This window comes from Quercus suber, unplaced genomic scaffold, assembly GCF_002906115.3.
Source record: "Quercus suber isolate HL8 unplaced genomic scaffold, Cork oak 2.0 scaffold_448, whole genome shotgun sequence".
NCBI classification, from domain to species: Eukaryota; Viridiplantae; Streptophyta; class Magnoliopsida; order Fagales; family Fagaceae; genus Quercus; species Quercus suber.
Genome location: NW_027069899.1, coordinates 292784 through 320515, shown reverse-complemented (window position 1 = coordinate 320515; position 27732 = coordinate 292784). Strand labels below are relative to the sequence as shown.

Below are 27732 nucleotides of genomic sequence, written 5' to 3'. Positions count from 1 at the left end.
TTGAGAGAACAAAGATGTTTCCTGAAAATTCGAAGCCGTGACAAGATATAACACTAAGACACTTAGCTAGAGTACTCACGGAAAAGTATTTAGTATAAAAATTGATGATCAAAGACACTTTTGGATCGTTGGAGTTTTATTTAGGAGTGAGAGTCTATATGTCTCTAGAAATTGAGGTCCTTGGCTCTAGAAATGCTTCTATAAACAAAGTTTTGTCTCGCGGAACACATATTAAGTGGGAGAGAGAGAGAGAGAGAGAGAGAGAGAGAGATGGAGTCTGGTGTTAAAGGGTTATGACTTAATCCCCATGTAGAATTGTCTCAAGCACTTTCAAAGTGACATATAAAACAAACCAAATCCATGAAAAGGAGGACCATTCTAGTGACTACCTCTCTTTTTGTTATCTTATAAGAATCTTGCCTAATAATGTATTTTTAGAGAGAGAGAGAGAGAGAGAGAGAGAGAGAGAGAGGAAGTTGAGGAAGTCATGAAAGGCATGATTTCTAAGAGTCCAAACCATACCCACTAAAGGGAAAAAAGTAGGAGATTTAGTTGGGCTTTTCCTCTTGGCCTTTTTTCTTTGTAGTGTGGCTAGTGGCATAAATGATGGTGAAGGAGATGAGGATACCTCTCAGAAGCTTTCACTTTTTGGCATCTATTTTTAATTTAGTTTTGTGAAGTCTGACATGTGAATTGGTTCACAATTCATCACAGCATCACTCTTTGGAATCTTAGTAAGTGATTTTAATCTGAAATACCTTTAAAAGAAAAATACTCGAGAGGCTTTTGCTTTCTTCACATGTGGATACGACTATGCAAAAAAATTCTGTCCCTTTCTCCATCCTTATCTATTTATTTATTTCTCCCCTATATCTTATTGGATGCTGGTGACCTATTTTATGGTTCATCTATTTTCCTGGTCATATTGTATGACGGGTCCTCTCTTCTTAAAACCATCAATTTAGTTATGGCTGAAATTTCCCTCCAAGCCTCTTTATTATTTATAGAAAAATTCTTCTAATTCATCATATGACAATCTGTCCACATGTATTTGTATTTTGAATGATATGGCCTATTTTAATAATCTTGTCTTATAATGGGTTCAAAGGAATTTTCTATTTTTTTCATACTAGTTCCTAATTTTTTTTCCTTCTTTTCTTTTTAACAGGAATTATTGCATGTATATATTTTGTTGCATCTTGAGTTGTTTGAAGACCAATTTTTTGTTGGACGAACTTCAACCCCTTCATTAATTGTAATTATTTTTCATTTCCTATTTATTAATTGTTATCTTTCTTATAATTGATCTTATTTTCTCCAACGCTGAACCTGCTCATAATACAAAATTGACAAACCAAATGCGAAAGTTATCCAACGAAATGATGTTGGGACCATATAAATGCATGGCAATAATGCGGCTCTTTGAATGTAAAGTCATCATTTTAGAAAGCAAAGTCAGCCATCAAAGAGGATTTTCTTTACCGACATTATCACTTTTGCTAGTTTCACCAGAGGGAAAGTCCAACTTTAAGATAACCTTGATGTCTTCAGTTTCAATTTTGGAAGTCCCAACTTTAAAAATAATCTTTTATGTCTTCGATTTTAATTCACATAAGTTTGGTTTCAAACCACCAACTCACCATGTGCCTCGATTTTTTTTTTCCTAAAAAAAAAAAAAATCACTATGGCAATTGAAAAAATCATCTATATAAAGTTTTAGTTGTTTATATAATACATGCAAATAGTCTCATAATTTACCACGTTATTGGTTGGACAATATAACTCTGAACCAGATTAGAGTGTTAATTCAGGTGCCATAAACTTCCAAGCAAACCGACTTCGGTGAGGGCACATTTGCTTGCTGAGAACATTCACAGGATTGAATCTAATACAACTAAGAGCAATTACATCAGCCAGTGGAAAAGTCTGCAAAATAGAAAAAAGTGGCATTTTTACACATTTGGGCCCAAAAAACACCCACATCAGTGGGTGCAAAATTGTGTATTTATGCACAATTGCTACAATAACCGTGCATATATGCATGGTTACTTAGCATATGTATTTAGTATTTTATTGTTTTTCTCTCTCTTCTGTACTGAGTATTGACTCTCACCTCCCTCTCTTTCTCATTTCATCAGACTTTCTTTCTCTCATCTCATAAATCTGGCCTGCTCTAACTTCCACCGATCGCCGAGGAGCAAGTCAAGTCCGTCGACTACAAGATCAAGCAAGCCGAGTTGCCGGACGAGTCCGTTGCCTACAACACGAACGGAGTTCTCCGGCACACAGCTCAAGCTCAGGCTCAGGCGAACAAGTCCGTCGCCTATAATAGACTCAGGTGCATAGCTCTTTCTTTCTCTCATCCTATCAATCTTTAGAGTTTTTTGGTTTTTTTTTTTTACTGGGTTTGTTCTTTTTTACTTTGTTTCTTTTTTTTTTTACTGGGTTTTCTTTTTTTTTTTTTTTTAAGAAAGAAAGATGCGAATTACTAGTTGTATTATGCATGCTTAATGATAAAGTGATTCTATATATGATAAAGTGGCTAAATTAATTAATAAATAATACTCACAATAATTTTTTTTTTTTAAATAACTATAAAAATATTAAACATGTAAGACTATGCTAGAAAGTAATTTAGTTATATTGCCCATTTTTTTATTTAAAAAATTCTACTATTTATTAACTGTACTTTTTTTAATTTTTTTTATATAGGATTTTCATTTTTTTAATGTAGCCCATGATAATGAAGGCTTTGTATCATTGGGCCACAACGCAACGCCCCACATTTACAAATTTACATCACTATTGTGTTGATTTATTCTTTGACGTCATAGATTTGCAATTTCAAGAGCTTAACAATCGTTTTTCAGAGCGACTATTGAGTTGCTCCTTTGTATGGCTTGCTTGAATCCAAGTGATTTGTTTCTAACTTTTTATATAAAAAAAATTGACTCCTCTTGCAAAGTTCTATCCATCTGATTTTTCTAAGATAGATGTATTGGCACTTGATATTAGCTTCAGACTTACATTGTTGATATGCACTCTAATGATGAGTTTTTAGAGCTTAAAGGAATTGGGGACCTTGCTAGAAAGATGGTGGAGAGAAATAAGGATATTATATATCCTTTAGTATATTTGCTTGTGAAGTTAGTTTTGACCCTTTCTGTTGCGATTGCAACAATGGAAAGAAGTTTTTCAGCAATGCAATATATCAAGAATGAACTGCGCAATCGAATGGGGGATCTGAATGATTGTTTGGCTATGTACAATGATAAAGAAATAGCTCATAAGATTGATAATGAATCTATCATGTAACGGTTTCAAAATATGAAACCTCGTAGAAGACAATTGTAGAATTTCATGTTTTTTTTTTTTTGGGTGTGATATTGATATATTCAAGTCTCTTTTGTTTTAGATTTTATACAATTTATGTTTCTTATTGACCCCCCTGGACAAAAATCCTAGAGCCGCCCCTGCTTTACATAATATGCATAATAAAAAGACTGGGAAGGAGGGATACATGGCCATGAAGTCGGATATAAGCAAGGCATATGACAGAGTAGAATGAGTTTTTCTTGAAAAGTTAATGGTGAGAATGGGTGTAGGCACAAGCGCCTGCAATAGTGTATTTGTGTTTCTCCAAATCTGTGGGAAGTACGCCTTGGCCTAGGTTGGACCATGGCAGAGGGTGTAAATAGAGTCGCCACCTAGATTAGATTTAGGAACCATAAATATAGCGCCCTTGTGAAATGACTGATCTTTACAAGAGCATGTGTCCGGATTTTAGGTATAGGGATGGGAAGGTGTTAGGCACCCAACCTTACCCGCCCCATCTGTCGGCCTCCACTCATTATATTCTAAATCCTAATCTCATCAAAGGGTCTTCTAACATGTTATTCTAAACTCATACATGCTAACATGCATCTAACATCCAAACATGGCATGGGTCCCACACTTATCCATAGCATAAAACCCTATCATTCATCTAGTAATATATATCCAAGGGAATTAATCAACAAAATTCATCATGTTCATTAATCAAGAAAGTTCATCATGTTGATCAACCAAATCAAATGCATGTTCATGTAATTATGCATGACTTATCTCACTTACCTTGTTGCACCATAACACCTCAGCACCTATGCATCAATGCATGTTCAAGTTCTAATGAATGTTCATGTGGTTAATCAAAACATGAACCCTAATCGTTAATTTATCAATCCAAGCATGTGAAACATGTTATTCTACTAACCTTAGACCTAAACATGTGAAAGCTAGACTTAACAAGACCTAAACAGAGGATTAAAACTAAACAAAACAAACAAAATTGCAAGAACCTTAAATCTGGGTTTTTGGGCATGAGTATGCATACGCATACATAAAGCATGCGCACACATAAACGCCTAGAAACATAGTTTTAAAGCAACAAACAAAATAGCAATTTAACAAACCCTAACATACTTCTAATACACAACTAAACAACCTAAACTAGCAACAAAAATATCATAGATAAACAAAATGAAAACCTATTCCTAAACATGTATTGGATCTAACAACAAACAAGAGCAAAGCTTAACACATCAAAACATGTTCATCAATATATCCAATTATTCAACTCTGTAATCAAAATACGGTGAGATGCAACAAACTTAAACCAAACAAAACAAATCATATTTCTAAGCATGTATAACATATAAATCAATTAATAACAACAAGAACACAAGTTATAAAAGATCCAAATCAAGAAAAAACCATGAAAAGAAACACACATTGTTTATGGAATACAACTTGGTGGATATTTTAACCGGCCCCTCAGTGCCTACACAACAAGATCGAATGATAATCAAGAGAATCAAATATATTAATAGTCCATTAGTAATCACAACTCAAAAATTAAAAGATGTTCTTGAAAACTTTAGAAAGAATCTTTGAAAAACATTTCTTGGAATGAGATAGATAGTTTCCGCCTTAATGAGTGATAGAAAGAGGTTTTGAAGAGCTAAAAACGTGCTTAGCGGCTGTGAGTACAGAAGATTTAGAGATGAGAGTGTTCTTAGATGAGTTTAGGTCAAAAATCAACTCTTTCTAGCTAGGGTTTGAGTTTAGAGGCATAAGGTTGTATTTATATGTTTAAACTAGGATTTTCGGACACTTTTAGACGTCTTTGGATGTTTTCAAGGGTCTAGGGGCCGGCTCACATCAATGAATGATGTTTTGGGCCCCTAAGACTGATGTTCTAGAACCTAGAAAAATGGGCTACGCACATACGATTAGGGCATGTGTACGCATAGTGACAGTTCTAGGAATTTTTTTTAGGGTGGTCACTAAGAAATTTAAATTACCACAATATTTTTATTGGTACCATTTTTAAATAAAAATGAAATTAGAAATTATTTTTATTGAATAGATTGAACGAGCTACAAATTTTATCTTTTTGTTTTATAATAGGCTTTTTGTTGAATAATTTTTTCACTTGTTGCTGTTTGGTCTTGTCTTGTTTTTGTTTGGTTTATGTTTGTTATTATTTGAGCTAATATTTATTGTTGTTATTTAAGCTTTAAAAAAAAACAGGGATTAAGAATTATGTTTGGCGGCAGAATTAATTTTGGAGTAATGCTATGTCCACAACATTTTTACAATAAATCTTATGCAAAAAGCTGTTATTGATAGGTAAAAAAATAATATTAGTATTTGGCCCAAATTAGAATCAATAATAGCTTACTACATTAGATTTGTTGTAAAATTATTGTGAAAATGTTGTGAATGTAATAGCACTACTCTTATTTTTGTTGAACTCAAATTTTTGTAATTCTCAAGTGAGGGTGTTCAAAATCTTTATCAGGGTGGTCACAATAGGTTAGTTTAGCATATAATAGTTTTTTGGTAAGTGTATATATACATTTTTTTGCAAGTCAGGGTTCTCCTATGACCATCCTAGCTTGCATGTAGAGTCACCACTGCATATGCAAGCATGATTCATGCATACACATGCTCTCCAAAAACCCTAATTTCAACTACTTAGTTGACCCAATTTCAAACAGTGATGACGTACTCAATTTAAGTCCAAATTAGGTAAATTTTGTATTCAAATTAAAGCCTAGGATGTCTACTTTCTAAAGAAACAAACCTCACTAAAAAATGCTTTGTGGATCAAATGTTATGGGTAAAACAGTGAGCAAAGGTCGTTTTTCATTATTGTTTTCAAAGTGATTTGAGCACTTTTGAATTGTAATTACTTCTAAACTATCAAAATAACTTCAATTACCTTTTGTAGACATGTAAAGCTCATTATTGAGACCAAGAGCTAAAGTTTATTAACCGGGTATAAAATGACGTGTCTAAAATGGGTTTTCATGAAAGATAGATAGGTTTGATCATGGAATGCATGAGCATAGTATCATATTCCGTACTTGTCAATGGCGAACCACGAGAATTTATTCAACCTACCAAAGAAATCAGGCAAGGGGATCCTTTGCCCCCTATTTATTTTTGATATGTTTTGAGGGACTTAATGGACTACATCAAAAAGCTATCAACTGTGGTGATTTAAAAGGTTTTTCCTTATGCAAAAATGATCCACAGATTTCACATCTTTTCTTTGCCAATGATAGTCTTATTATTTGTAGGGCTAAGATGGGGGACATTCAAACCATTCAAGCAATTTTAACCCTTTGTGCCTAGTTCAATAGAAAGGAAGAAGCTTGGCGTGATTTTTTTTCCTCGGAGAGAGAGAGAGAGAAAATTTTTCCATTAATTGAAGGAGGTGAGGAGATATAAAAGGTTTGGAGAATAAACGAAAAGGCAAAGAATAAAAAGAGAGGAAGATAGAGCAACGTATAGGTACACCAAAATAACTAAGGAAGACAAAAGATTCATTTTGACTTTATGGAAAGGTGAGAAGCAATCGACCGAAGCCGCAGCAACTGAACCATAGTTGGGGTGCACTAATGCCAGTGCAGTGAAGTGATCGAAGATTGAATTTGAAACCGACTTGCATATCGTAGCCTAAGAGCATTCACACCAGTGTATGTAAAATCATGTAAAATAGAAAAAGAAGCTGTTTTTACACATTTTGGCTCAAAATTACACTCCATCAGTCCCTCTAAAAATGTCTAAACTCGTGTATATCTATACACGAGCTACAGTAACCGTGTAAATTTACACGGTTACTGTAGCTCGTGTATAGATTAATTTATTAATTTTTTTCGCTCCTTTTTCTCTCTCTCTTCTCCGGGCTCAACAACCTCACCACTTCTCATCTTCTTTTTCCTCAGATACACACAAACACTCTCACACACAAACACATCCACACACAGCTCCGATCAACACAGATTTACTTGCTCAAAAAAAAAAAAAAAAACACGAGATACACAAACACACCCACACAGAAGCAAACCCACACAGACAACCAACAAAGATACTAATCGGAGCTTGACTGGAACGATCGGAGCTTGTTGATGGAGCGGCGCGTAGATCGAAGATGTGGCGTTGGTGGATCGGAGCGGAGATCAGAGTGGAGCGGAGATCGGAGAACTGGTGTTTGGTGGATCAGAGCGGAGATAGGAGCGGACCGTGAATCGGAGCGGATATCGGAGATATGGGGTTTGCTGGATCGGAGCAGAGATATGGCGTTTGGCGGATCGGAGCAGATCGGATCGGATCGGAGCGAAGCGGAGTGGAGCGGATTGGATCGGATCGGAGCGAAGCGGAGTGGAGCGGAGCGGATCGGAGCGAAGCTGAGCGGCGCGGAGCGGCGCGGCGAGGAGATATGGCGTTTTGTGATTCGGGAGGAAGGCCAGAGAGATGGAGAGAGGGAGAGCGAGAGACAGTGAGATGTGAGAAATCAGAAAATGGGTTTGGAGAGAGAGAGGGCGCGTATTTAAGTGAGTGGTTGGTGAGAAATAATAAAAAAATATAGTATAATGTATATTTTATTGCAATAACTTGTAAAATAAATGAATTGATGTAGGTGTTTTGTAAGAGTGGATGTGTAAAATAGAAAAAGTAGATTTTTAGTGTAAAAATAGATGTGTAAAATACACATGCTGATGTGAATGCTCTAATATATATTATGATTTTTAAAAAAATTAGATACAATGCAAAATGGCATCGTTTTAGTGGGTTTTAAAAAAATAGTGAAAAACCATTGTCATTTCAGGCTAAATTGACAAATTTTAGCCACATATAAATACCATCTTTTCTCTGAAGTCAGGAGAACTCTCTTTTTTGCAAAGATGGATAATTTTATCCATCTTTGCCAAAAGCTTTTTTATTTCAAAATTGTATTAATAGTTTAATACTATGGAAGCCAATTAAAAAAAAAAAAAAAAACCTCTTCTTCTCTCTTTCTCTCCTATGGCCTCCATATTCCATAAAAATCCAAATCTCCAAAATTAAAACCAACAAGAAATACAATTTGAACCCAGTGAAACTAAAACTGATTGACTTGTTTTCCATGCTTTAAAAAAAGGGTGTGACAAGTTATAAATATATAAACAAATACACATGCTTCATTTGGTTGGAATTGTGGAAAAGTTTGGGAAAAAAGAGCTTTTGTTTTCCACCACAAATAATGAAATTCTCATTTATTTGGTTAAGAAGAAAAATTGGAAAATGAAAAAAAGTAGCTTATATGGAATTCTCCTTTTTTTTTTGAACAATTTCTCTCAAAACTAATTTAAAGAAAAACTGTCCATATATATAAAACGTAATTGAGTAAAATTCAATAAAAAAAATAATGTTAAAACATAATGTGATTGACTAAAATTATATATTATGCAAAATAATAATAATAATAATTAATTTTAACTGGTGGGTGGCTACTAGCTACTACGTGGAAGCATAGATAACACCTAAATAATAAAGGTAAAAAAAAGGACACAGTTTTGAACAGAACAATCGTGCAATGCAAAATTAAACTCCCTTTTTCATGTATCAAGATGAAACATAGATACTAATAAAAGTAATAACATATCAATACCAAATTAGAAATCCATTCTTACATTAACATATCATTACAAAACATAGATACCATAGGAATGACATACATCCCAGAATTCAAATAGTTCCAAGTCTCCTAAATAACATATTAATAGCCTTCTCCAAAAAAAAAAAAAAAAAAAAAAAAAAAAAAAAAAAAAAAAAAAAAAAAAAAAAAAAAAAAAAAAAAAAAAAAAAAAAAAAAAAAAAGTTAAAAAAAAAAAAAAAAAAAAAAAGAGGAAAAAGGGAAATGAACATTTAGTCAGGACGAAGATAAATGTTACCTTGAAAAGGTCATGGACACCAGAGTGTTCAAAATCCTTGAGGGACATGTCATAACAGACGTTTATATCCTCGTCAAAAATAGCGTTCTTGAAACGTTTCCAGGCCAAGTCTTCGTTTTCAATAATATTTGAAGGGACCTTTTGGGAAGGTTGAGACGAGGTTGACACAGTTTTGGACGGTGGAGTCTTGGACAGGGTGGACTCAACAGGAGTAGACGAGTCAACATCAAAGACTTTGGCTGGCTGGTGGGACGACGGAGTAGACTTGACTATTTGGGACGAGCCATGCCTGATCTTCTTGCCACATCTACTAGGGAGATTTTCCAAATCCAAGTTTTTGGATATGGTCTTCCTCTTATCTCCAGCTNAAAAAAAAACTTACAAACTATGTTATTGGTATCACATATCAAAAGCATAAAAAAAAAAATTCATTAGTTTTGCCTTTTGTAATTAAAAGTTGAAACACTAGTTTATAAGGCTAATTTAGTGAAATTAACAGTTTATAATAATTTAAATTAATAATAGAGCCACAACTGGCATATTTTAATTTTAGCTAACTCCTTCAAAATTATTTTCTTTTTCTTTTTCTTTTTTCTTCCCAACAAGGTAACCTAAACAAGTAAATCACTCAACAGAGCGATTAAAAATAAATAAAGAGGAAATAAAAAAAGAACTTGTTCTTTCTGGAGAGGAGCTCGTTCTTTTTTCTTGAATTTGTTATGACCTACAAAATTATAAATGATCATAATTTCAATTATCAAAAGGCTAACACAATGTGTATTGATGAATAATTAGAGGAATCACAAACTTACACTTCGGAGATAAAGATACAAAGTGATAAAAAAAATTTCATTACTAGTATTGAAAATACAAATATATATATATATATATAAATCAAAGTTAAAGTTCTAACCTCGTTAGTGCAATTGGTGCAAAAATCCAAAGGGCACCCCAGTTAAATACTTCATAAAATAATGATCTTTATCTTCAACTTCAACGGTTCAAGCCATGTTTCATGGTAAGTTCTTATTAAGGCATCAAGAACTTTGGCACACATGCCATACCATTATTCAAAAAATCAAATTTAAGTAGTGACAAACATATATAATAATGGATAAAACTAAAAGATGTTAATACATGTTTCTTAAGAAAATATTGGTGGACATTTGATATATGTGGGAGGCTGCCTACCACCATGTGGAAACGATTTTGAGTCCCATCAGTTTTTTGTGTTCGAGAAAATATATCCCTGTTTATTTCCTTTGAATTAGCTGAATTAACCTTCTATGCGAGTTAGAAACTTTATAGGGGCATATTGAGTTGAAGAATCAAATATAACTTGCATGGATCCTCCCATGTCTCTTTTGGTAGAAGTTGAAGAAATAGATGAACCAGAAAGCTACTTTGTGAGTGTTTTATTTTTATCTTTATTTATTATTTTTTTTGTATGTATTAAAATTTTTTTTTCTATCTAATATAAAATTATAATTATTTTTTTTCAAATGTTTGACCAATTCTTAAACTATGTCGATGAATCAATATTTGTTATTGAAAATGAAGAACTGGTTGGCTTCGTCTTAACAGTTGGTAAGATGTTCCTTGAACTAGGGCGGATAATTGTTGGATACCGCTTAAACAATTAATTTATAAGGAATTTAATGCGCCATGTTAGAATCTCACCTTTTTGGCACATCTGGATTCCATTTGATGGCGTTTCTAGTCATAATGATAGTGATTTGTAAGTCGGAATTAATTGTGATGTCCGTCACCTTAGACAGATGATAGCTTCTTTAATAATGAAATTCTTCCTAAGAATGAGCAACTACTCTGCTTTTGTGTCAATGCAAATAAATCTGTTCTTCACTCCGGTCTATTTTAATCACTCTCAAATGCATTCTACATATCAATTTCTCCATCCAATGTTCTTTAACTTAGAAAATCGTATCAAATTTATTAATATTTTAAGAAGATATAATCATTGGACGGAGAAATTGATCGTATCAATTTGATGACTATATTCTCTTAACACATCAATAAATTTAATACGATCTTCTGAGTTGAAGAAAACTTGATGAAAAAATTGATCTGTAAAATACATTTGAGAGTGATTAAGATAGATCAAAGAAAAGAATAGGTTTATTTGCATCGACACTAAAGTAAAGTAGTGGCTCATTCTTGAAAATAATTTCATTATTAAAGAAGCTACCATCCGTCTAAGGTGACGGATATTACAATTAATTCTTACCTCCAAATTACTATCACGATAACCAACAATGCCATCAAATGAAATACAAATATGCCAAAAAGATGAGATTTTACATGGTGCATTAAATCCCCTAAAATTGATTGTTTTGGTGGTATTCAACAATTATCTGCCTAGTTCAAGGAACATCTTACCAATTATCTTACCAACTGGTCAGACAAAGGCAACCAAATTTTAATTTTCAATAACAAATATTGATTTATTGACATAGTTTAAGAATTAATTGACCATTTGGGAAAAAAAAAATTATAACTTTATATTAGATAGAAGAAAAGTAAAAAATTAATACATACGAATAAAAATAAAACACTCACAAAGCAGCCTTCTAGTTTATCTATTTTTTCAGCTTCTACCAAAGGAGACACAGAGGATCAATGCGGAAATCCACCAATGATTGCAAGCCTGATTTTATGGGAGTGTTTTCCACCATTTTTAATAACTGAATAGAGGAACACATGTACAGTTATAAGCCTTTCTCTTATTATTATTATTATTTTGATAGGAAGCCTTTCTATGTATTTGAAATGTAATAAAAACTCAAAAACATGCAAAAATTCATGTATTTCACTCTTAAACGTTTAATAAGAGTGAAAACCTGTCACATCTTTGTTTAGAATTTTAGATTATTTTTGGTCAATGCATTGGGATAGTGATTAATGTATTTTAGTCTTAGAGTAGAATCAAAGAGAGATCATCTCCGATCAGAGAGTTGTGACATGCATAAAAGAGTAAAATAAATTCATATCAGAGAGTCCATACCTTCTCAGCCAACTGAACTAGTGTGTGGGTGTGAGCACTAGATAAGATCGGAGGAATATGAGATGCAGAGAGTTATCAAATATGAAAGAGCAAAAAGAAGAGCTTGAATGATGAGAAAGCAAATGAGAAACAATATAGGAATATGAGATGGAAAGGAAACGAACCAGCTCGACCCATTGACGAGAATCATCTGTCCACTCAAAAGCAGAGTCATCAAGGAGCTCTAATTTCAGAACCAAGTATACCTTCAGAAATGTTGACTTCAGATCCACCATTGACACCCCCCCACTTGTTAGATTTAATCTTAATCAAGGCTTAGCTACCTTGGATGTCTGTAAGCTCAACCACAACATACACCACCTTATAGGCTTATATTACACTATCAGAAATTAAACCATAAGAATACTAAAAAATTAACACATTTAAGCAACAGATCAGAAAAAGATACTCACAAGAGACTTAGGAAAGATCTCTGCAAAGAGCTTGATCTCAAAGCAGGACAACAAACACGCATGCTCCCACATGCTGGGAAAATCTTTCTGGAGATTAATCTCATTTTACTGCAATTTTTTTTTTAAGACAAACAAAAACATAAGGAAAAACATGGTCAAAAACCCCAAGCAAAATAGATAAAAATGTTACCAAAACAAAGCACAGCAAAGATTAACCCACTAGTCCAGCAGAAAAGCTTAGGGGAACACAAAACAAAGATAAATTAGCACATTCCCAGAAACTGCAAGTTTTCTTTTTTATTAACAAAAAAAAGAAAAAGGAAACAACCCAACAAGAAAAGCAAAAAAACAAATGAAGTTCGAAGCCATTGGGGCTGTAAAGGACAAACATTGAGCTACACATTTCCAGAGATATAAATTGTAAACCCCCAAAAAAGGCCAAAACAAGAATGAAGAAAAGAGTGGTAAAATCACCAACACAAAATAAAAGAACTAACCATAACATCTGAAGCTACACAAAAACATGAGATCAAACATGAATCATACATATTCCAAAGTTACACCAGCTAAAAGTCTTTTCAGAAGCACCCAGAACCAAATGTGAAGCACTTAACAGAGAAAATTCATAGCTTTCCTAGTTTAAAAACCCAACTAGAAAAGCCCAAATAAAAACAGATTAAAAAAAAAATCTTATCTTTAGCAAAACCCAGAACACCCATTGGAGTGAAAAGCATAGAGAAAACAAGAACTACACGTAACTAGCACTGCAGAGACAGATCTGGCGGTTTGAAACTACAAAACTCCAACTGGGTTTTTGTTCAAAGAGAAAGTGTGAAACAAATTATAAGGATTTAACTGGGTTTTTGTTCAAAGGTTTTAACTTTCATCATTAGGAACCTAATAATAACCCTTTGAATACAAATTACAAGGATTTAAGCATTTTGATACAATAGACAAAAAATGCAGGCAATATAAAAACTGAATTTTAATTAAAACTCAAAAAATTCCAAACTTAGAAGTAACACTAAGCATAATTCTGCAACCATTACATTTCCCACTACTAAAAACACACGCACAAAGCCACTAAATAGATTCTTTGACAATGAATTTCAGAATTTCAGAATAACTACCTTAGGGAAATAGTTGGCTGGAATAGCCGGAGTAGCGTGCTCAAGAACCACTCCAAGAACAGTCGGACTTCAACGAGACAAACAACAAGCAGTTGATTGACACCATCTACTGCTTTTAGAAGATTTCAGAGCATAGTGTGGGTTTCAGAGAATAGTGTGGGCGGTAGACAGATTTGTGGGTTTCAGGGTAATCCGACAGACCAAGCCCGCTCCTGTCAAAACTGGCGAGGCGGAGCAATGGCTGTGCTGGAGGCACAGTTGGGTTGAGAGGAGCGTCAGGGAGAGGAAGGTAGAGAGAGAAAAACCCCTGGTGGAAGTGAGAGAATGAGAGAAAAATAAGGGGTTTTTTTAGAAAATAATTACAAAACCTAAACAATATTATTAATTAGGCAACGTTTCAAACATATTGTATTTCTAATAATTCGACTTCAGAGGAGTCGATTTTACTGTTCATATCGCCTATTTTTTGGGTCGCGTAGATAAAGAAATCGAGTCCTTTATACTCATTTTTTATACATAGAAATCGACTTCAGTGGAATTGTTTTCAATACAAAGAAAACAACTCCAGTGGAGTCGTTTTCTTTGCATTGAATACGACTTCACTGAAGTCAATTTCACTGTATAGAAATCAAAGAAATCCATTTACGTCATTGCCATTCCCTGAAAAAAAAAACCTCACAACCTTCAAATCCAAAACGGAGTCGTACCCACTGATCCGATTCGATCACCTGAAGTTTGCCGGGGTTTGGTCAGAATCGGCGACTGGATTCTTCGTGCTTCGTCGTCGGTGTTGCTAGTCTGGGTCTGGTGAAATCGTCGCGCCTGAGTTCATCGGCGCTGGGTCTGGTGAAATCGTCGCGCCTGGGTTCGTCGGCGCCTGCTTGCTCGTCAGTGTTGCTCGTCTGCTAGCTCGTCGGTGTTGCTCGTCTGCTAGCTCGTCGTTTGCTGGGTCTTCTGTGAACAACTGAAGCTTAAGTGTGGAGCTCAGGTGAGTTAAGAGAAAATCGACTTCAGCGAAGTCGTTTTCAATACAAAGAAAACGACTCCACTGGAGTCGTTTTCTTTGTATTGAAAACGACTCCGCTGAAGTCGATTTTTATGTATAAAAAATGAGTATTTGTTTATAAATGTTAGTTTGGTGTTGTTGGCACCGGAGAAGCTCATTGCTTAGAAGCTTGCGGAAGAGGAGGCCGAACAGAAGTTCAAGTGGGAGTCCAAGAAGGAAAAATACTTGGTAACAAGTCTGTCATACTGGACTGTATTGTTCAAGAGCTACAGCTGCATTAAGGCTGCACCAATTAAATGCTACTGAATTTAGAGATACAATAATCATTGATGTAATGTAATAGTTAGCTAGTAGAGATTAGCAAATATTAAGGTAGTCGGCATTGTACTAGGATTACTGTTTTTTCTTGATCAAAAGAAATCATTTTCAGTTCAAGCTTTAGATAGAGACTTGGCAGTGTATAAAGATTGAAGAATGTCTTGATTTGGTCCGATGAAAGTTTTGGTTTTAGCTGAGTGAATGTATTTTTGTATTGGTGGTATTTTTTTTTGTTTTTTATACTGTTAGACTTCTTCTCCTCATTATTTCTTATCTAACCATCGTATTACATTTGCTTCAACCATTATTGGACCCATTGTAAAAGGCAATAATCTTGAAGATTAGAATGGTACAAAACATCTTAAAACATCCATCAAGAGTCATTTAGAATTTTGTGTTGTACGCTTGTTCATAGATGGTTGTTACTTGTTAATTAAGTAATAACAATTTACATGCCTAAGAAAGTATTTGTTAATAATTATAGCTAGAGATTTAGTCTAACAGTATAAAATAATAATAATAATAATAATAACAACAATAATAGAATGCAATTTGGAAAAATAAGAAATTCTTGATTTAGCAAGAAATCCTATTACTTAACTAAGAAATACCGGAGGCGAGAGACCATACTAGTCGACATAACCACTAGCCTAAGCTCCTTTGATGTAACATTCTTGGATTCAATATTTTATTTATTTTAAGTTTAAATTATAGATTTTCAATTTATCAATATTTTATTTATATAAAGGTTGTGTAAAAACCTTAAATTTTGGGTAGCCTAAGCTCCTTTGATGTAACATTCTTGGATTCAATATTTTATTTATTTTAAGTTTAAATTATAGATTTTCAATTTATCAATATTTTATTTTATATAAAGGTTGTGTAAAAACCTTAAATTTTGGGTATCAACGAACTAAAACAACTAATTATTGAAATTGAATTCACCTTCTAATCCTATCACTCCCTACATATGAAGAGTCCTTTATATTGATCTCTTAGTGGATTGATAATTACCAGGGACTTCTATCACTTCCAGCCTTGATCGACTTATCAACGCCTGCAATCTTATCTCCCTCCATAAGTCTAAGTGCCTCTGCCTCATGCATGATGATTTGCTCCTTTGTTGTCCAAATCAGAGTCGACCCTTGGGCAAGGCCACTTAAATGGCCTAAGGCCCAAAAAAAAACCTTAAATCTTTTAAACTAATATTTAAACTAACTCACAATCTAATCCAATGGACTAGTGGGCTACCTATGGGCCTCAATAACAACGGGCCGAGCTGCCCATTAGTACTGTGGGCCGTCAGGCTTCTAAATCGGGTTTGAATCACGAGTTATTTGGAGACCTTTTTGTGGAATAAATAATAGAATCTCATAAGAATCATTTATAATCCAAAAATTGTTTAAAAAAATAAAATAAAATTGAGTGTATTAAATTATCATTAACAACTTGAGATTTCAATTTTTTACAAGTTTCTCCCTCCTTATATACAGTAGATTTGATGTCCACCCCATTACTCTAAACTCTAAAGTAGAACTTCTACAGCGTGTAATAAAAATAAAAATAAAAATAAGAAGACAACCTCCCGTGGTCGACCAGTCCCCTCCTCTACGTCACCGTCCTCTCCATCAGCACTCCCATCCCATCCATCTGCATGGCCACTGTCTCCTCCATCAACGCTGTCTCCTCCATGTCCACCTCTCCCTTCCTCTACATCACCATTGCCTCCTCCATGTTCACTCCTACCATCCCCTCCATTACTGCCAGTGCTCTCATCCCCTCTATGTCCACCACCCCCTCCTCTACATCAAGGGCACCTCCTCCATCATGAGCAAGCTGATCATTCTGTGTGAACTTGTCATGGTAGCAACAACAGAGGAGGCCAACAACAAGAGTAATCAGTAAAAGACCAGGTACTATTGAAGCAAAAGTCACAATAATTAGAATCTTATTCATTCTAAAAAGGCAGAAATATCAGAGGTATTGAATGAAGGAAAGCTAAAGACTGAAGGAAAGCTATGGCTAAAAATAAGCAAAAGTACCAGGTTGAGAGAGAAACTCGAGGTTGAGAGAGGAGTTTTAGGCTGAGAGAACCAAATGTGAAGCACTTAACAGAGAAAATTCATAACTTTCCTAGTTTAAAAACCCAACTAGAAAAGCCCAAAAAAAAAAAACTGACTAAAAAAAAATCTTATCTTTAGCAAAACCCAGAACACCCATTGGAGTGAAAAGCATAGAGAAAAGAAGAACTACACGTACCTAGCACTGTAGAGACAGATCTGACGGTCTGAAACTACAAAACTCCAACTGGGTTTTTGTTCAAAGAGAAAGTGTGAAACAAATTACAAGGATTTAACTGGGTTTTGTTCAAAGGTTTTAACTTTCATCGTTAGGAACCTAATAATAACCCTTTGAATACAAATTACAGGATTTAAGCATTTTGATACAATAGACAAAAAATGCAGGCAATATAAAAACTGAATTTTAATTAAAACTCATAAAATTCCAAACTTAGAATTTCAGAATAACTACCTTAGGGAAATAGTTGGCTGGAATAGCCGGAGTAGCGTTCTCAAGAACCACTCTAAGAACAGTCGGACTTCAACGGAGATAAACAACAAGCAGTGGGGAAAGAGATTTGTGGGTTTCAGAGTAACCCGACAGACCAAGCCCGCTCTGTCAAAACTGGCGAGGCGGAGCAATGGCTGTGCTGGAGACACAGGGAGAAGGAGGTAGAGAGAGAAAACCGCTGGGGGAAGTGAGAGAAGAGAAAAAAGAGAGGAGAGAGGAGTTTTTCTGAAATCATTTGGTTAAGCTAAAAAGAGAAGAGAAATAGATGGCATACGGATTGCCAGCTTGGACAGATTACGTGTCAATATTTTGAGCATTAGATTTAATCCATGGCTGATATTAAAAGTATTGCACCCCGTGCAAGATATGAATCCCCAGTAAATATATTTGCCAATTGCCAGAGTCAAAGGTAAAACTGGAAAAAATGAAAAACGAAGAATTTTTTTTTTTTTTTAATATTCTCAAAAGTTTTAGAGAACCGCCTACTCAATTCAAATCTAAATAAAATTTAGAGTATAATGAATATTTTATTGAAATATCTTGTAAAATAGATAAATTGATGTGGATATTTTGTAAAAGTGAATGTGTAAAATAAAAAAAATAGATTTTTAGTGTAAAAATAGATGTGTAAAATACACATGTTGATGTGAATGCTCTTAGAAGAATTAGATTTATTGGGTTGAGGCAGGTAAGATGATGTCACCAATTTTTAATGATTTGCCTTTTTCTCATTAGTTGAGACTACAAGGTCAACTTGCTGATCTTGTAATTCCGAACTATACAATAATTTTCCTTTGTGTGTGTGGAGAATGTATAACTCACCCACCTAAATACCCCAAATCCAGATTCTAAACCTTAGCCAGAAATTAATGAGTAATAAATATCAAGACCCACCAAACCAAAAGCTCCCATCTTCCAAAATTCTGAAGCTTTTTGAGAAACTGATAAATAGCCTAAATTAAGCAACTAAAGTTATTAGCTTTCGAGCTCTTTATTCATCGAAAAAAAAGATAAAGTCTTACACGCCTTCACCAACCCACTATTTTCTATTATTATGAAGCTACTTGTAGAATACTACTCATCAAAATGAACTACCAAGAAAGATCAACTTCCACACGCTTTCATAGACAGATCAAGTTTATCGGCCCCAAAAAAAAAAAAAAAAAATTCATAGGTCTTCAACAAAATTCACTCGAGGTTTAGACTAGGAGTAATTTTAGTACTATATAAAATATCATAATTTTTATTACTACAATTTTATGTGACAGATTGTAATTGGTTACTTATCACTTTCGTATGAGCCCACTATTTTTTTTTACTACTCACAATTTACCATATAAACAATTGTGGTAAAAGTTGTGGTTCTAAAATTTTTATAGACTAATGTCAGGTATTACCTAGACTTCTAAAAAATATTTAATTTTTTACTAAAGCACAAGTCACACTTAACAATGTTCATGTACCTTTTCCTAAAACTAAGGTGTAGTTAGATTAGTTGTCACAATGCCGTACCACATTGATTATATTTTGGTAACTATATGCATGAAGAGTTGTGTTAATTAAAAGCATGAAGAAGTGTCTGAGTAATAAATTGTAGATGGATAACAGTTTTTTTTTTTTTTTTTTTTGGAGAAGAAAGATGGATGACAGTTAAAGACAAATAATAATAATAATAATAATAATTGAACGTCCAAGAACCTCTTCCAAGAACCTTGAAAAATTCAGGCCCAATTTGTCCCCATAAACGTTCCAAGGCTCTCTTTGTCTTCATAGGCCTAATAAGTAACAAGAGACTCATTTAGTTCATATTTGTGTATTTTAGACGTGGCCCACTAATTTGTATGAAATATTGTGAGTCTAATATGTGAGAAGCTCGGCCCATATATTTATTATGTTAAATTATACATAAATCTGTTATGGATCAGAAGAACTTAGTAGTTACTTCTTTAATGGTTAATCATGGGTAGAGTTTGGTTTGCTTTGATTTGTTAAATTAGCCAAATCTGATATGCCTTTCAGCTTTTTAATCATAGTTATACTGGCTTTGCTGACTTCGTGTTAGTAACAAATCAACAATAATTTTGGTTCCATGTTTAACTTGCCAATAAAAAGAAGGGGGAAAAACTAGTGGTTTGTCTGTCTCCAAGGAGGAGATCCATTCCAAATGTCAAATGTTAACTCAATTATATGTTTTAGAATCAATTGTTTCTGGTAGTCTACTTGGCTCTAGTTGGAGGTCGAACTATAAAGAAATTGAAGGAATGGAAACCCACCTGTGACATATTTAATATTTGGACAATCTTATTACTATATAATAACTGTAGTTTCTATTTATCTATTCGTCATCTCTTTTATTCTTATTATTTGTTATATAATCTTATAAACACTATTCTAATTCCTATACAAGAGACATGATTCTCAGGCAAATGAAATGCTGCATCATAAAGCAAATCTTAATGGGTATCTCGCCTACCACACCAGTCAAAATCATGACAGGATCAAGCCTGTGACAATTGTGGATGTCTTGGGTTTTTAACTAGGAAAATACAGTCTATCACACAGTGATGACTCCAAGAATTTTATTCAAGGTGTTCTTATTCCATTTTGAAAAAATTTCAGGTCATTTCGGGTGTTTCAAGACGTTTTGGTAAATACTGGCCGAAATTCAAGATTTGGTCTTAAAAAGAAAAAAAAAATCTTAAAACCAAAACAAATTTGCATTCTGTATACCGAAAAACCTCAAAAGGAAAAAAAAAATGAAAAGAAATTAAATGAACAAAGGTACTTGTACAATAAACTATAAGTTTATTTGAAATATTATTAATTATTATTGTTTAATTGTTTCATAAATTTATTTATCTTTTATAAACTATAATTTGTTGTATTGTTGCTTCATTAATTATTAAATTATTAATTATTGTTTAGCCTAACATAATTTAATTTGTTTGCCTTTTATAATGTATTAGTTAATTAAATTATTAATTATTGGTGTTTAGTTGCTTCATTAATTTTTTCTCATGTCTTTCTCTCATTAATTTTTTAGCCTAACATGTCTTTCTCTCATTGGTAGAAAATCTACCACCTATCTTCAATTTTTTTTTTTAATTTTTTAAATATTAAGTTAAACGATCTTTAAGCTTCCAAAATAAGCTCTCATCAAACCCCTCTAACCCTAGCCCTAAAGACCACCCAAATAAAGTCTCAGAATGTGTTTTAGGAGTTCAAATACAGTTTCTATGGCTTATTTTGATTTTACAAAATTGCTTTATCAATATTGCACTAAACACAAGACCTTTCTAAGCCTAAAACCCGATTCTTACGAACTCCAAATAAATATAATTCTAAAATTACCAAACTTCTCACTAAACATCATTTTATACTTCATAAATAAGTCCCTAGATACTGTTTTTGAATTCCCAAGCTTTCATCTTGAACACACCAATTTTTCGATATCTTAGAGACCCATTTTGAGAATTGTTGGCCAGCTTTAAAAGGAGTATAAAAACCTTGTTTTTATATCATAATGAAAAACATTTGAAAGTTACTCATATCCCAACTAAAAAGCTGCTACGGCCAAAATATATGTCTAAAACTATGGACTTTTGGTTTCAAAAATCTCATGGAAGGCTTAAAATCCTAATTTCCCAGACACATTACAGCGACATAACTCAAAAAAAAAAAAAAAAAAAAAAAATNCAAAAAAAAAAAAAAAAAAAAAAAAAACTCTAGTTTTTTTTTTCTAGTGTTCTCAACACCAATCCAAGCAATCTAAACAGAAATTTGGTATTTTTTTTTTAGCCCACTTAACTTGTTAACTAATCCAAACATTTCATAATCAAACCATTCTCCTTTTCTATGATTAATTTGTTAGAAATATGGATCTTACCTTAAAATTTATTGGTTGGACGAAAGTCGTAGGATCTTTTCTTCCCAAGGTTGTGTTTTTTTTTGTCACCACCTGCGATAGGAATCAGTGAAGAGGAAAGGATGTGCGTGTTTTTTAGAAGGTTATTGGGCTTGGGTTTTATTAGTCCTCCTTATTGAAAGCTTTTTAGCCCAAGTCTTATAACAAAGGACATTGGACTTGTTATAAGATGTATTTCACTGTTTCAGCACCGTGCACTAGGTGATATTTTACCTTGTGATTTTGGTCTGAGATGTACGAGGAACAAGAGATTTAAACATGTGAGAAAAGAGAACAAGAGATTCAAATGAGAGAGAGAGGGGGGGGGGGGTTTCTAAAAAATAGGTGTGGTTTGTTTATGAGACTATGTATTATAATATATTCTGAATTTCAGAACTTTTCTGCTTGAATCAATCTGATAAACCTTTTAACCTGAAGTGGATGAGCTCCATGCTGGATTTTTTCAGCATTTTTGGCCTGAGGTTAAGAACTCAGTTTGCACAAAAGTTAGGAATGTGTTTCTACAAGGTGTTGTTCCAGGTTATCTTAATGAAACCTTGATCTCTCTCATCCCTAAGTGTCAAAACCCAGAATCTTTGGGTAATTATAGGCCTATTGGATTGTGTAACTCAGTCTACAAAATTATTTCTAAAATTGTGGTTGCTCGTATCAGACCCTCTCCTAGCAACCTCATCTCCCCTGTCCAAGCCTTTTTTGTTTCGGGAAGGAAAGGCATAGATAATGTACTTATAGTTATAGCTCAAGAGTTAATCCACTCTTTGGTTAATAAAAAAAGGAAAGGTGAGCTTTATGGCTATCAATGCTATCAAGGTGGACTTGGAAAAGGCCTATGATAGGCTAGAATGAAATTTTATTCATAAAGTTCTCTAGCCTTCCACTTCCCCTATAATCTCATTAAGGTGATCATGAGCTGTGTTTCCACGACAAATATTTCATTTCTGTTCAATGGAGGCACTCTAGAATCCTTTGCCCCTTCCAAAGGCATCAGGCAAGGAGACCCTTTGTCTCCATACCTTTTCATTTTGTGTATGGAGTATCTTGGACACTTAATTGAAAATTAGTGTATTGATGGCAGCTGAACCCCCATGAAAGCTTCCTGTGAGAACGTTGGAATTTCCCATCTTTTCTTTGCGGACGATCTTATTCTCTTTGCCAAGGTGGATGATAAAGCTTGTGAAGCCATCTCTAATGTGTTAGACAACTTTTGTAATGAATCTGGCCAAAAAGTGAGCACTAAAAAATCTCGAATATTGTTTTCTCCTAATGTAAAGGTCGAGATGAAAGTAAGAGTGTGTGACAAGCTAGGGATCCAAGCCACTTCTAACTTTGGGAAATACCTCAGCTTCCCTCTTAGAAACAAAGGTGCAGCTAGGAATCAGTTTAACTTTATTGCAGAAAGAGTCATTGATAAGCTCTCAGGTTGGAAAGCCAAGTTTCTTTCCTTTGCAGGTAGAACTGTCCTAGTGAAATCTGTTATGGCAGCCATTCCTAATTATGTTATGCAAGGGGCAGCCCTTTCGGCTCATCTCTGTGACAAACTAGATAAAATTAACAGACCTTTTGTGGGGGTCTTCTAGTGAAAAAAGGAAATTACACTTGGTGGGTTGGAACAACATCGTGAAACCTAAAGAGGAAGGAGGGTTGGGAATCCAATCAGCAAGAGGAAAAATTTTAGCCTTGCTTTCAAAACTAAATTGGAGATTGTATCAAGAGAAAGAAGCCTTATGAGCCAAAATTATTCTTACCAAATATTGCTCTACTTCTAGGAGGAATTCTAAAGATCTTGATAAGTTTCCTTGCTCACCCAATTGGACTGCTATTAAAATGGGCTTCCCTATATTCTCCAAAGGTATTTGCTAGGGAGTTAGTAATGGTTCAAACCTGAAGGTCTAGTCAAATAGATGGATAAAAGGAAACTCTTTGAGGGAGCTAATTGAGGGACCTATGACTCAAGTAGATAGCTCTCTTGCTATCTTAAACTTTTTTCAAGGCCACAGCTAGAATTGGGATATTATTTACTTTTCCCTTCCCTTGGAAGTTAAAGAGAAAATTAAAGCAATTCCTATTCAGCTATATGGAAACAGGAATGGCTCAAGAGGTTCTAGCCTTAAGAGGTATCAATTGTGATTCGGTGTGCCCTTTGTGTAAATGCCAAAGGAATCCAATATTCACATGCAAAGAGAGTGTGGAGTGGTCTTAGATTTCTGGAGGAAAATTGGGGTTCCTTACCCTTTGGATAGCTCCTTCAAAGACAACTTGTGTGATTGGTTGAAAACCAACTGTCTAAGTAAGCTTGTCTACTAATCTACCATTCCTTGGAATATTTTATTTCCCTTTGCCATTTGGTCTCTTTGGAAAAACAGAAATAGTGTGGTGTTTAAGAACACCACCTTGAATCCCAAGATTCATACAACTTGCATTAACCAAGCGTTGGAGTACTTCTTCTATATTAGCAAAACCCAACAACAAAAGCTTAAGATAGCCATCCTTGTGAGGTGGAACAAGCCTCCTATAGGTTGGTTTAAACTAAACATTGATGGGCTTCATTTGGGAATCCTGGAAAAGCCGAGGCGGGAGGCCTCATTTGAGATTCGTGTGGTAACTAGATTAAAGGTTTCTCAAGATCCATTGGGCTGACTTCTAGTATTATAGTTGAGCTTTGGGTTTTAAGAGATGGTCTGCAGTTAGCAATTCAGCTGGAGATTCAGAATATCGAAGTTGAACTTGATGCTAGAGTTGTTGTGGACTTGATTAATTCTACAGCCATTGCTAACAAAGCCTACTCATTTCTGCTCAGTGATTGCAAGTCATTGCTGGGCAGATTCCACCAAGTCCAAGTGGTCCAAGTCTTTCGAGAAGCAAATAAGTGCACGTATGCTCTAGCAAAAGGGGGCTGCTCTCTTATTGAAGATTTTGTTGTTTTTGATATTTCCCCCTCCGTTGAAATTTCTTCTTTTGTTAACTTTGATGCTTCTAGACTATATTATTGTAGGCTCTCAGCCACTACTTTAGCCTTTTTAGCTTGTTAGTTGTTAATGCTATTTCCTTTTAACCAAAAAAAAAAAAAAAAACTAATAAAAAATGTGACATTCTTCTTGTTTATGATTATTGGAGATTTGATTTAAGTTAATAGGAAATATTATTACCATGAAATTTTTGCTTGAAGTGATGTGATGAATCAGACAGTATGACTTATTATCTTCCAGGTGTTCTCTGTATGCACCCACACAAGTGTTTGTTTCATTGTGTATTTTGCTTTTCCATAGGTGGTTGGTAATATTAGTGTTTAGAAAATTTGGTCACTTAACTAGTAGCTTGTGTCATTCTGGAATGTAATTATGATTTCGTAGTTGATTTTGTTTCGTGGTTTTGTTTTGTTTTGTTTTGTTTTTTTAATTCTCTAAAAAAAGACTCTCTTTTTGATTTTTTTCCCCCCAAGAAACTGACTTTTCTTTTTTAATTCATTAATTGAAAGAATGGAGATTTGAATTTTGAATCATGAATGTCACCATATTAAATGGCAAATGATTAAAAGACATAAAATTCACATTTCTTGAGGATATAAGATTCAATGTTCAAATCCCGGCAGTTGAATTTCCTTTCAGTTTTTTCATTGGGCCTATGCAATGCTTGATGAGCTCTAGTCATTGGGTCTATTCTTCCTAGAAAACCCAATGTGAATGACATAGTTAAATCGATCCTGTTGCATACATGTGCACCAAAGTCTGTTGTAGCACAATGACAATTCTATATATTGATGTATCAATTAAATATAGAGGGAAATTTAATTTCATTCTAATTTTTTATAATTTCAATTAAAAAAATATTAAAATAATAATGATGTATAAAATTGTGAAGTTTGAAAAATATAAGTGGCACAATATTATGAAATCAATCAAAAATCAAATGCCTTTTTTTTTTTTTTTTTTGAGAGGAAACAATAGTAGACTTTATTAATTGAGAATCATGATATATAATGGGGAAGAGAGAGATGGAAACTGAAAATAGCGGGAAACCCAATGTTCACATGAATTGGAGTTATTTACAGCCCAAAAGCTTTCACATTCTACGGTCGTCATTACAAGTCACGACGACCACAGAATCAGAGGGCAACTGATGGGACTGACGAACTCATTTACTGAAGACGACGGCCATAAGTCCAACGAAGACATCCCTGAACGAGCAAATTAATACCCACTGACAGGACTGACGAACTCATTCGCCAAGACAACCTCAACAATACAGACGAAGGCATACTTTGACGAACAAAACCAATGCCCACGTCACTAACGAGGTAAAGCCATCCATTCAATACAGCCAATTAATACATAGGGTAGTTACAGATCCAGCTGTGTGAGCCGTTGGAGCACATTGAAGCCACATTATAAGGCACGAAACGTTACTAAGAAGAGCATTAAAACCACCTTAATTGCCCCAACGGCTAGGAGCTGTAACTGCATATATAAAGCCTCGACATTGCCAAGTGCAAGGTACATACACACATAGACACTAAGAGATCTCTTTCATTTTTGTTCGATTACATTGTTTATTCCCAAGAGAGCTTCTTATACTGACGTTGGCATCGGAGGCATTGTGGCAGGCACCACACCGGTGACCACCTTTGAGAGTATGTTCATACAGGCTAAGGATTGCTTCCATCTGACCAACTCAACTGATGAGCTTACAGTTCATCAGTATAACTCTACTGACGAACTTACTCTACTGACGAACTTACTTGACTGATGAATTTACGCTTCATCAGGTACCATAGAAACCAATTAATTTTTGAAGCTAGCAAAACAACTGTAGATCAGGTGTGGGGGATAGCAATTAGAATGGTGGAAGATTTTAAGACTGCAAATAATAGTACAGTAGCAGGGAAAGAGAAGCAGACCAGAGATTGGAAGCCTCCACCTTAAGGTTCTTTCCTCATAAATGTGGATGGTGCAATCCCAACTGAGGATGGTCACTCTGGAATTGGTATTGCCATTTGGGATTGGGAGAGTCAGATTGTTGCAACTATTAGCATGCCTCTATACGGAAAATTTGCTGTAAAGGAAACTAAAGCAATAGCCATGGAAAAAGGTGCTATCCTTGCTTTTGATCTAGGCTTGGAGAATGTCATTTTGGAAGGAGACTCCTTGCAAACTGTCCAGGCAGTAATCAAAAAAGATTATAGAGGTATGACTGGCGACATCATATCTGGTATCATCCATGAAATGTCAAAATTCAAGATGGCAAAGGCTAGACACATAAATAGGAATGGCAACAAGGTAGCCTATGAACTTGCTCAACAGGCCAAGAGAAGTGGGGAACTGAAGAGATGGACGAGTTCAACTCCAGATAGTGTAGCTAATCTCCTTGGTGTAGATAGGTTCAGTTAAAGGAATTAGTTTGTGGTATGGTACTTTTATGGGCTGTCTTGTTACTTTTTCTTTTCTGGTTCAGTCTGGTCTGTGTTGTGTATTGGCTTTCATGCCTTTCTTTGAATTGAAATGAATATTCAGTTTCAAAAAAAAAGATTGGCCCATTGTAGAAGGATAAAGCTAACGATGAATTGGGCCTAAATATACTTAAAACATAGGATTTAAACTATTATAGAAAATACATACATACATGCATACATATATATATATATATATATAGCGGTAATCCCAAAATGGTACACAGGTATAAGCCGGTACCAAAATATATCATTCCTTTAACTAAACCGAAATGGCTTCGGGTATGAAATTGACTTCCTTGCCATAACTACATTCTACTTAAGACTTGTATATTTGTGTCTAACTATCTAATCAAATCCTATAACACCCATAATATTAACATGTTAATCATAATTTTCATATTTACTAGTATTATAATTGACTTATTAAAAATTATATGTAAATAAATTAACTATATTAATAATTAGTGAGCTACATGACATAAATACATTTTTTTTGTTAAGTAAATATTAATAGTTATTAAAACATACACGAAAATAGTAATACTAATATTTATGACATGAAAACATTGATTTTGCAATTTGTGATATATATACACACT

The 27732-nt window shown here is 34.2% G+C and overlaps 2 long non-coding RNA genes across 2 annotated transcripts; both read right to left on the bottom strand.

The window, feature by feature from the left end:
* Positions 1-9802: 9802 nt before the first annotated feature.
* LOC112017777 (uncharacterized) lies at positions 9803-14201 on the bottom strand. Its single transcript, XR_002883514.2, has 3 exons — positions 13868-14201; positions 12738-12845; positions 9803-12617 (listed from the first exon to the last, which is right to left on the bottom strand). It is a non-coding gene; the product is annotated as an uncharacterized LOC112017777 (long non-coding RNA).
* Positions 14202-16589: 2388 nt separating this feature from the next.
* LOC112041042 (uncharacterized) lies at positions 16590-17986 on the bottom strand. Its single transcript, XR_002886151.2, has 2 exons — positions 17724-17986; positions 16590-17045 (listed from the first exon to the last, which is right to left on the bottom strand). It is a non-coding gene; the product is annotated as an uncharacterized LOC112041042 (long non-coding RNA).
* Positions 17987-27732: the final 9746 nt, after the last annotated feature.